Raw genomic sequence first — 10,759 nt, 5'->3', positions numbered from 1 at the left:
TTTCTTGGTTGTTTTGAAAGATACTGAGAACTGCAATAACAAAAAATGTGATTATATAAAAAAAGTGATCAAATATGATAATAAATAAGTTTTCCTAAGTTTGTAATTGCCACGTAACGTGGTATATTAGAAACCTGCACAACGAGGAATAATTCTAGGAAACAGACTTTAATCACAAGCACTCAGGAATCAGGAGAAAACCACACACACATTTATGAAAACGGACACAGACTGAGGGTTAAAGTATACAGAGCAGACAAAGGAATTGAATTAGTAAATTAACAGGGCACAGGTGAATGACATAATTAATTAAAAAGACTGGGGAAACTGACAAAACCAAAAACCCTTTGAAACATAGGAGACTGACCATACATCTAACAGTAATACAATATTTGCATTCCCAAAATCAGGATTTTCCTGTTCTCAGTAACAGATCACAAAGATATGATGATGAAGAGGAAAATAACTTAAATACTTTTGTCTATCATTTCAGCTTACGAATAAAATAAACAATTTTGTAAACAAATTTGTTTGATTGTTGATTATTAGATCTGAAAATAAATAGCAGCTGGATTTAGTTCTGTTCATTTTAAGCTATACACTGAGCCTAAATATTATCACATGCGGAGCGAATTTCGTTGATCATCTTCTAACAAGGCCACATATTAAGGTAGATTAGATGGTAAGCACACAATGGATCATCGGTGGGATGTGACGGACCAACAAGTTCAATCCACGCCGGCTCCTCACAACAGGACTTGAAGGATCTGCTACTTATGTCCAGAGACTAGGACACTTTCAAGGCTCTTGTAGAGTATATGCAGCAGGTCAGCGCTGTTTTGGCAGCATGCGGGGGACCAATAGGCAGGTTGTCATAATTACTGAATCCCAATTTGCCTATATACTATGCCCTAAAAGTATGTATTTTTTTGTGTGAGTGAGTTGTAGTAGAATAGTTTGCATCGTTAAAAAAAACAAAAACAAAAAAACAACAACATTGAGTCAGAGGTACTTTTTTAAAAAGTTGATTCCTCCAAAATAATTAACTAATTTCAGCAAAACTAAGTGGCAGCACTGAAACCAATTCATCTTATCTATTTCAATTCAAATATAACTGTAAATATAGCTGTAAATATAACTTAGTTAGAAAATTAATGAACCATAGTTACTTTTGTCCCGCTATTGTGCATCATTTCATCTTGTAGTTAAGAGTAAAGCATCATGAAGCCACACGAACCCTGACCACCAGCTCTACTCTTCAGCACAATGGTAACCACAAAATCCAACACAACAGAAACTCTTTAAGACGTCCAACAACAGCATGAAACACTAACAGGTCTATCCTTTTACTAAAAAAAACACATAAAAACATAAATAAACAATTTCAACATTTATTCTCCTTGGCCAGTCCCATGCAAAGCATGCTGGGAACCATAAATCGCCCAGTTTTCAAAGCCGTCAAGAACATTTTATGTTACTAAAACTTTTAAAATAAATAAATATATTAACATATTTCAGTTTAAATTCCACACAATATACAGTTAATGTTATGATCAACAATAGATAGTGTTATGTCTTCATGACAAGAAGCACAAGCAAATATATTCCTCTTAGGAAACTTTTAATAACTGTTATGCACAAGCAGGATAACATGCAAGCACATGCTCAGCATTCTCTCTGACTCTTCTCTTTCTACTTCACATGTCTAACTTAAGAAGCTTGAGTGCCATCTAGTGGTGCATTAAATAATGTAAGAACATCACAGATAGAATATATTTTTAAACACTAGGGGGACGCGTTTACCAGCGCCGAGCGGAGAGGAGCGCAGTGCATGTAGTGACATCATGTCAGAATCAGGGCCGGATTAAGAGTTCAGAGGCCCCTGGGCACAATGACTTGAGTAAATTTACTTCTTGAACGGATTTGTCTCCTCCAAGTTATTACATTTTGGCGACGAGGATGAAAGAAAGAAAAGAAAACGCCTTGAAGAGAATTCAAGTTTTGGAAGGTGAAGAAGTTTAATCCATACAAGTTGGAGCTTTGGAAAAGAAGATGGCCAACATGGTAGGAACAGTCACACCATTTGACAGTCAATCTCAGTCTTGGGAAGAATATTGTGAAATCTTGGAGCATTTCTTTGAGGCAAATGAAATTACAGAAGCAGTCAAGCAAAGAGCTATATTGTTGAGCACTGTAGGAAGTCAAACATACAGTCTACTGAGGAATTTACTGAGCCCAGTTAAAACAGGAACAAAGACATTGGTGAATTAGTAGAATTGCTTAAAGAGCATTTCAACCCAAAACCTAGTGAAATTGTACAGCGGTTTAAATTCAATTCAAGATCAAGAGAAGAGGGGGAAACTGTACTCGAGTATGTGGCAGTTTTAAGGAAATTGGCTCATGATTGTAACTATGGAGAAAAATTGACAGAAATGCTTCGGGATAGACTGGTATGTGGCATAAATGATGACCGTATTCAACGTAGACTGTTGGCAGAAGCGGATCTAACCTTTGAAAAGGCTTTGAAAGTAGCTCAAGCAATGGAAACGGCCAATAAGGATGTGAAGGATTGGCAAGCTAAACGCTCAGAAACATCTGTCAATGAGAGTGGATAAAACAGAAAACCTCATCTTCCAACATTCTCATACAACCCCCGGCCTCTCTCTTCGATATGGCATCAAAGTCTCCTCTGTCTCGAATGGTTTGGAAGCACTTAACCAGTTTATCTTTGTGCTCGTAAACGGTGTTAACAGCACAACTGTGGAAGTTCCATCGCGTTGTTGAAGCACCTGGAAGTCTGTGTGCCACCACTTCATCCAGCACTGCCGTTCGTTTGAATGACTTGGAAAAAAATGTAGAAAACCCCCCAACATCTGAAAAAAACTGGCCGATCTTTGGGATGTGGGATGTTGCCTGCTGCATAATGAGGTTCAACTGATGCGCATAACAGTGAACGTAGTATGCACTCCCGTAGACGTCTTGCACTTTACGCTGCACTCCACCTGTAGCACCCCTCATCACTGCAGCACCATCATAGGCCTGGGCAATTAATTTTCTCTCTTGTCCCGCAGGAAGGATGGTGCTCAGTCTTTCCAATAATGCAGTGGCAATCGTATCAGCGGTCGCATTTGGAAGCGCGATAAACTCAAAAAAACGTTCTTGAATGTTGTTGTGGCCATCTATGTACCGTAGCACAAGCACAAGCTGACAATGAGTGCAGATGTCGGTTGTCTCGTCTGCCTGAATGGCAATATAGTCCGACTGTTTCACCTCTTCCAGAATGCGGTCTCTGAGAACTGACAACATGCAGTCTAACAGTTCATTTTGCACGGTCTTCGAAGTGCCTTTAAAAACAGTGGCGTTCTCCAGGTGCACCTCCAATCTCACGGTCGATTGAGGCCATAATATCAATTAGACCCAGGAAAATGCCAGGGTTTTCTGATGCGTCACTCTCATCGTGACCACGCAAAGCAAGTTCAAAGGCACCACAAAATTTCACAGCATCAATGATCTTTGACAAAATATGCCTATTCCTGTCCACCTCCTCGTTGTGCCTTCTTATGGCAATGCGGTGTCCCTCATCTAGCTGTGTGGCTATGCTAATTTGGCCTAGCATGGCTAGCTTCACAGAGTTGTCCATATGCACTCTTGCCCGTTCATGTTTCTTAATGCGTTCTGACATATGTTTCAGGTCTGTCACTCCTGTCTGTGTCCACGAGCTATCACAAGCACTTGTTTTAAACAGTAAGCAAGGGAAGCAAAAGACTGCATTGGCGTAACCACAGCTAGTAAGCCAAAACTTTCGATCGAACCAACCTCGGGAAAAGGTTCTCTTGTAGGTTTTCTCCTTTTCTCGCGCCTGTTGGGTTATATTCACTTCTGGCTTGTCTGGTCCGAGATCTTTTACAATTAGTTTTCCCGCTAATGTTCTTCTTTCGAAGGGATACAGGTGTAGAGATTTAACTGAATTTGGGGCTAGATTAACTCCCACGACTACATTAATGCTATTCAACGTCGCCGGCGCCGCCATACTGCACTCGCACTCCGCTCTGAGGTAAATGTCCCGTGGTGCACTGCTCTTATCTTGGTACTACGGGCGATATTTTCAGAGCCCCTAAACCTTAAAATTAGACGACGATGATTGGCGAAATATAAACTTTTTTGCGTAGCAACCGGGGAACCATTGGCTTAAATTCCAGCACTGTAGGGCTGAGCGAACTGGAGCCCAGTGAAGACAGCCTATTGGCTACTACTACTACTACTACACCAACATGAAGTGAATGCAAATATCATTCTGGAGAGTTCTAAACACATTCTTAAGTAAAACCATTAATAGCATGTAATTAACAGATTATTTTTCAAAATGAGAGATTATAAAAAAAATAAAAATAAAAAAAAAAACTGGCAGGGAGGTCGGCGCCCCAGCGCCCTCTATGGGCGAGCCGTTGCTGGGTGGTAGCCATGGTAGCGAGGGAGAGTGATAGTCGCCCAGCCAATAATTTTATTCGTTCCGAATGGAATAAGTAGCTGTGTTTATTGCAGCCCTGAGAGGACTACAGACACTCGATTGTTAGTCACCTTTCAGAGTAGCCTACTTACATTGTAATTATGTATTGGTAGGCTATATAAAGACAGTTTAAACAAATAATGCTTATCATGATAATAGCAGATTGTGCAAATATAATGCACAACAAGGTCTATCTGTTACAAATATAAATCAATTAAAAATACTATTTGGTCAGTGGAAAAGATTGAGAAAAACTTTCTCTGAAATGTATTTTACACTATTTGATTTATTTATTCAAAAACAAGGCAAGGATAGGCTACTACGGCACATCCGTATTTCATATTTTCCTTAATGTCTTGTACCGTTAAACATGTTATCACGTGGATGAATAATCATATGTAAATGATATGCAGATGAGGATATGCATAGTAAAACTAGGCGTTGTAAGCTCCATATATGGTTATTTCGGGGAGGAGACGCATGTGCGCACAATCTTCCGTGGAGTGGGATTTATAAAGTGAATCCTGCGCAGGTTCTGGCGTACGCACGGTTTTATAAGTCTGAATATTTTTTTGCGTACGCCATTTTTGGCTTTCGGGCGCACGTAGGCCTACACTTTTAGTAGGCTAAGGATCCTTTAGTAGGCTAAGGATCCCCCCAGGGGCCTCATTTATAAAACTGTGCGTAGGATCTTTACTAAAAGTGTGCGTGCGCCCGAAAGCCAAAAATGGCGTGCGCAAAAAAATATTCTGACTTATAAAACCGTGCGTACGCCAGAACCTGCGCAGAATTCACTTTATAAATCCCACTCCGCGGGAGATTGTGCGCACATGCGTCTCCTCCCCGAAATAACCATATATGGAGCTAACAACGCCTAGTTTTACTATGCATATCCTGATCTGCATATCATTTACATATGATTATTCATCCACGTGATAACATGTTTAACGGTACAAGATATTAGGAAAATATGAAATACGGATGTGCCGTCACATTACATTACATCCCACTGGCCAAATAGTATTTTTAATTGATTTATATTTGTAATGGAAACAGATAGACCTTGTTGTGCATTATATTTCCACAATCTGCTATTATCATGATAAGCAATTATCTCTGTAGTTAAAACATTAAAACACAGCATGCCAAAGGAAAAGTGTTCAAAAGCATTGCATCCACATCCACAACAAATATGTATAGGCTATTTATTGAATATATATATATATATATATATACACTGTTAAAAATTGCTGTAAAAATACAGCCAATTTCCAACAGTAAAATACTGTTATTTAAATAAACAGTTTAATCCTGTAATTTTACAGTCTATGTTCCATAAATTAATTACTTGTGGTAAATTTACAGCATTTATATGTAAACCCATTTCTTCCTGGAAAAAACAGCCGTGGACTGTAAAAAATAGCACGTGGGGGCGGGGCATCTTCACGCGGTCTATTTTTGAACAGAAGCAGTCAAGAACAGAATTGTTTCGCAACACTCCTCTGGGCTGTTTTAATGAAGGTCACTGTTCAAGGTAAGTTTATTTATTTGCTGTTATTCTATTATGTTGCTCCCCACCTGTAAATCGCCCTTTTTACAAGGTATTTTTGACTGCCAAGTTACTGAGCGCGAATTGCGTTTTTGTAGACAGAGCTCTCAACGGTTGAGGCATTTCGCCTGTTAATGAATGTTCTCTGAGCTCCGATTATTACGGTGAATTCTTTGCTTGGTTAAAGTTAAGTTACCATTTAGAAATTAGTTTGGCTTTCTTTTGTAGTAACCTTAACTCGATTTACATGGATTTCTGATTCTGTAGCGTTACACGATGCGAATCTTACCAGATGCATTTTATTCGCATAATATCATGCACATAAGATGGAGAATAATTACAAAACTACTCGAAATATCCAGATCCATTATAATAATACAAATTTTGTGGTCAATTTGTTTAGTTTCAATGCAAACAATGTAAAGCTGTTAAAATTCCCAAAGCAAAATAGATATAACCTATATTTTTTTCGTTTTAGTGGTGCGAGTACCTGATTTTTTGTGAGATTCACATGCACATATAGACATAGTATTAAAAAGTCAAAGAGATTGTGTTTGAAAGACGAGGCAGAGACGGATATTCTCGACTTTTCGGCGCGAAACACGTTTATACAGACAGACAGTTCTCAACAGCTGGGGCATTTCACTATTCAATGTTCTCCGTGCTCCATGCTAAATGTCTTTGCTTGGTTAAAGATTTCAAAATAATTATTTTCTTTTTCTTTTTTTCTAGGAATCAGTCACTTGATGTTTTACTGAGACTGTACACAGCTAATCTTTGGTGAGTTTCACGCCATGTTGAAGATCAGATGACATTTTATGACCAATTAATGCAGAAAACCAACCAATTCCAAAAGGTTGAGGGTTCACATAGCTTTTTTCCCCACTGTACTATCAAATGTACTTATTCTGCTTTAAACATTTGTTTGCACATATACCTTAACAGATCTCTATACAATACACACACACTCAATCACTTAACTATCTACTCCTTTCCGGCTAACTGGAAAAAACAATCACTTTCTTTTACACACAGCTAAACTTTCTCATCTTGTCTTGACCCCATAATCTTTCTGTTAAAGGGATAGTTCACTTTGAAATTAAATTTTGGTATGTTTTAGCTTACCTGAAGGGCATCCAAGATGTAGGTGTCTTTGTTTCCACAGTAGTTTAAATTTTGATATTTTTAGGTCAAACCGTTCTTGTCTGTCAGTCATATAATGCAGGTCTATAGGCACTGTCTCAAAGAGCACGCACAGAGAAGTCCAAATTAAACAATTCCTCATCGTAAGTACATATTGATGGCCTAAGACACAAAACAAGCGGTTTGTGTGAGAAAACGAACAGTATTTATATAGTTTTTACCTCTTGTACACAACCACGTCCAAGTGATCTGAGGGCGCGCGCTTCCTGGTGTGTGACGTGTGCACGCGTTCTGGCTTAGTCTGTGCAAGCGCCGGAAAGAAACCATACGTAATTGTTTTCTTTTACGTCGGTTTAAACATCCCGGATAAGCGCAAGTTAGTGCCATTTCTATTAGCCATCTTACCTACAATCTCTGTTCTGTGTAAACAATGAATGACGTACACGCACGAGAGATCACTTCCGGCGCACACGTCACACACCAGGAAGCGCACGCCCTCAGATCACTTGGACGTGGTTGTGTACAAGAGGTAAAAACTATATAAATACTGTTCGTTTTCTCACACAAACCGCTTGTTTCGTGTCTTAGGCCATCAATGTGTACTCACGATGGGGAATGGTTTAATTTGGACTTCTCTGTGCATGCTCTTTGAGACAGTGACCATAGACCTGCATTATATGACTGACAGACAAGAACGGGTTGAGCTAAAAATATAAAAATTGAAACTACTGCGGAAACAAAGACACCTACATCTTGGATGCCCTTGAGGTAAGCTAAAACACACCAACATTTTATTTCAAAGTGAACTATCCCTTTAACAGAAAGATTATGTTTTTTATGTTTTTCCTCTATGCTGTAACAAACATACACCCTCATTTGCTCTCTATGATTAGCTAAAGGATTAGTTCTCTTTAAAAAACATTTTGCTGATAATTTGCTCACCCCCATGTCATCCAAGATGTCCATGTCTTTCTTTCTTCAGTCGAAAAGAAATTAAGGTTTTTGATGAAAACATTTCTCCATATAATGGACTTCAATGGGTCCCAAACGGTTCAAGGTCCAAATTACAGTTTCAGTGCAGCTTCAAAGGGCTTTAAACGACACCAGACGATGAATCTTATCTAGCGAAACGTGCGCTCATTTAAAAAATAAACAAAAAAGTTTACGTTTTATAAGCACAAATGCTCGCCTTGCTCTGTTCATACGCAATTACGCTGAAAAGGTCACGCTTGCCGTACCGAGTCAGTGTTTACAAATGACCATATACACATATTCAAATGTCTTTGTGTTAGTTTATCGTTTAAAATGCCCATTTCGTGTGCGTATCCTGGGTGTTGTAATATTAAAAAGCCTAAAAGAAAATTTTCGTCAGGACAGACATTTTTGACTTTTCATAGAAGCGTGACCTTTTCAACGTAATTGCGTATCACATGACGTCACGAACGCGCATCACAGAACAGAGCAAGGCGAGCGTTTGTGCTTATAAAACTTAAACTTTTTTTATTTATTTTTGAAATGACCGAACGTTTCGCTAGATAAGACCTTTATGCATCGTCTGGTGTCGTTTAAAGCCCTTTGGAGCTGCACTGAAACTGTAATTTGGACCTTGAACCGTTTGGGACCCATTGAAGTCCATTATATGGAGAAATGTTTTCATCAAAAACCTTAATTTCTTTTCGACTGAAGAAAGAAAGACATGGACATCTTGGATGACATGGGGGTGAGCAAATTATCAGCAAAAGTTTTTTTTAAAGTGAACTAATCCTTTAAGTATATTAACATGATCATTGTATGTCTCTTTTAAAAGTCTTCGTAGAATATGTGATCACTAGTTTTTGCCTTGTGATTTATTTAACCACTAAGATTTTCTTGATTTTCTTTCCTCTCAGATCTGGATTTCCTCAGACCAGATGTGTCAAAAGCTGATGTGGGACGTGTTGGCTGTTTTTTGCCTCTTGACTTCCTACGTTTTTTCACCCATTGGGTCTCTTGATTATCCTCTCAGATCCGGACTTCCTCTCAGGTCAGATCTTTCAAAAGCAGGTTTGGGATGTTTTGGCAGTTTTTTGCCTCTATCAAGGATTTTTCATCCATTGGTTCTCAATGGTTTCCTCTCAGACCTGGATGCTGATGTGACATGTTGGCTGTTTTTTGTTTTTTGTTTGTTAGTTTTTTCCTCTTTGTAAGGTTTCTGGTTTTGCCCACTGGTTCCTCTCATTGAATTTGAAAATGTATTTTTCAAATTTGTCTGTGAAAATATTGTTAAAACCTGTGACCTGTTTTAAATAAATGGCAAATACTGTACCATAATCTATTTTTTCGTTATTTTTTCCATTGAGTAAAAAGTCTGTTTGGAATGTCTGTATACATTATGCTATTTATATAGGGATGTTAATAGATATCGGACAATAGAGTAAATAGAAAACAGTATTTATATTCTAACTTTTTTATACTGTAGAATTATAGCTTCAACCACAGCTGCCAGTACTTTGTGAAATTACAGCTCAGCCGTAAAATTAAAAACTGTAGAATTACGGTAAATGGCTGGAACCACAGCTGCCAGTACTTTACTGTGAAATTACAGCATTGTTGAAACCGTAAAATTACGGTAAAGGGCTGGAACCAAAGCTGCCAGTACTTTACTGTGAAATTACAGCATAGTTGAAACCGTAAAATTGCGGTAAAGGGCTGGAACCACAGCTGCCAGTATTTTACTGTAAATATACGGGTGAATTTTTTACAGTGTATATATATATATATATATATATATATATATATATATATATTAACTTTAAGTGTTTAACTCCTTTAAGAGTGGCATATTTAATCTAAATGTTTATATCAGAAGTAAAACATAGTTTAAAATCATTATTTTGTTTAAACTGTTATTGTGAACACGCACTGTAGCCTATTTATGATTAGGACTCATAATGAAGATTTACAGTTTTACTTCATCTGCCGATATGCGTCAGTTTCACTAAACGGCCCAACGCGCTCGCTGGCGCGGACATTTAAGATGTGGATATTTGCTTCAAGTGATAGGCTTTGTGAGTGAAATTATATTTGTATTATCTTTCTGTAGCCTATATGTATACATTTATTTAGATTTTCTGTCTAAAAGTGACAAAAAAAGACATTTAACTCCGGCTCACCATCGGTGTCGCCAAACTGCTCCGTCTCCAAAACGTTCGTACGCATGGGTCAGAGTTTGCGTGCAGGTGCGCACATTTTCCCGTCAAGTTTGTTTTTATAAATCACAACTTATGCGTCGGAAGTGGCGTACGCCTCTTTCAGGGCCTGTTTTGTGCGTACGCAACGGTTATAAATGAGGCCCCAGCTCACCATCGGTGTCGCCAAACTGCTCCGTCTCCAAAACGTTCGTACGCATGGGTCAGAGTTTGCGTGCAGGTGCGCACATTTTCCCGTCAAGTTTGTTTTTATAAATCACAACTTTTGCGTCGGAAGTGGTGTACGCCTCTTTCTGGGCCTGCTTTGTGTGTACGCACCGGTTATAAATGAGGCCCCTGATGATTACAGTATTTTAAAAGTACACCCTTCTC

The 10,759-nt window shown here is 38.5% G+C and overlaps 1 long non-coding RNA gene across 1 annotated transcript; it reads left to right on the top strand.

The window, feature by feature from the left end:
* The first annotated feature begins 5,747 nt into the window (after positions 1-5,747).
* Positions 5,748-9,488, top strand: LOC306984726. The gene is made up of 3 exons (XR_013794605.1): positions 5,748-6,041; positions 6,789-6,836; positions 9,089-9,488. It is a non-coding gene; the product is annotated as an uncharacterized lncRNA (long non-coding RNA).
* Positions 9,489-10,759: the final 1,271 nt, after the last annotated feature.

Source organism: Phoxinus phoxinus (genome assembly GCF_949152265.1).
Source record: "Phoxinus phoxinus genome assembly, chromosome: 17".
NCBI lineage: Eukaryota > Metazoa > Chordata > Actinopteri > Cypriniformes > Leuciscidae > Phoxinus > Phoxinus phoxinus.
The sequence above is the reverse complement of the archived record's forward strand: the minus strand, read 5'-3'. Positions and strand labels throughout refer to the sequence as shown.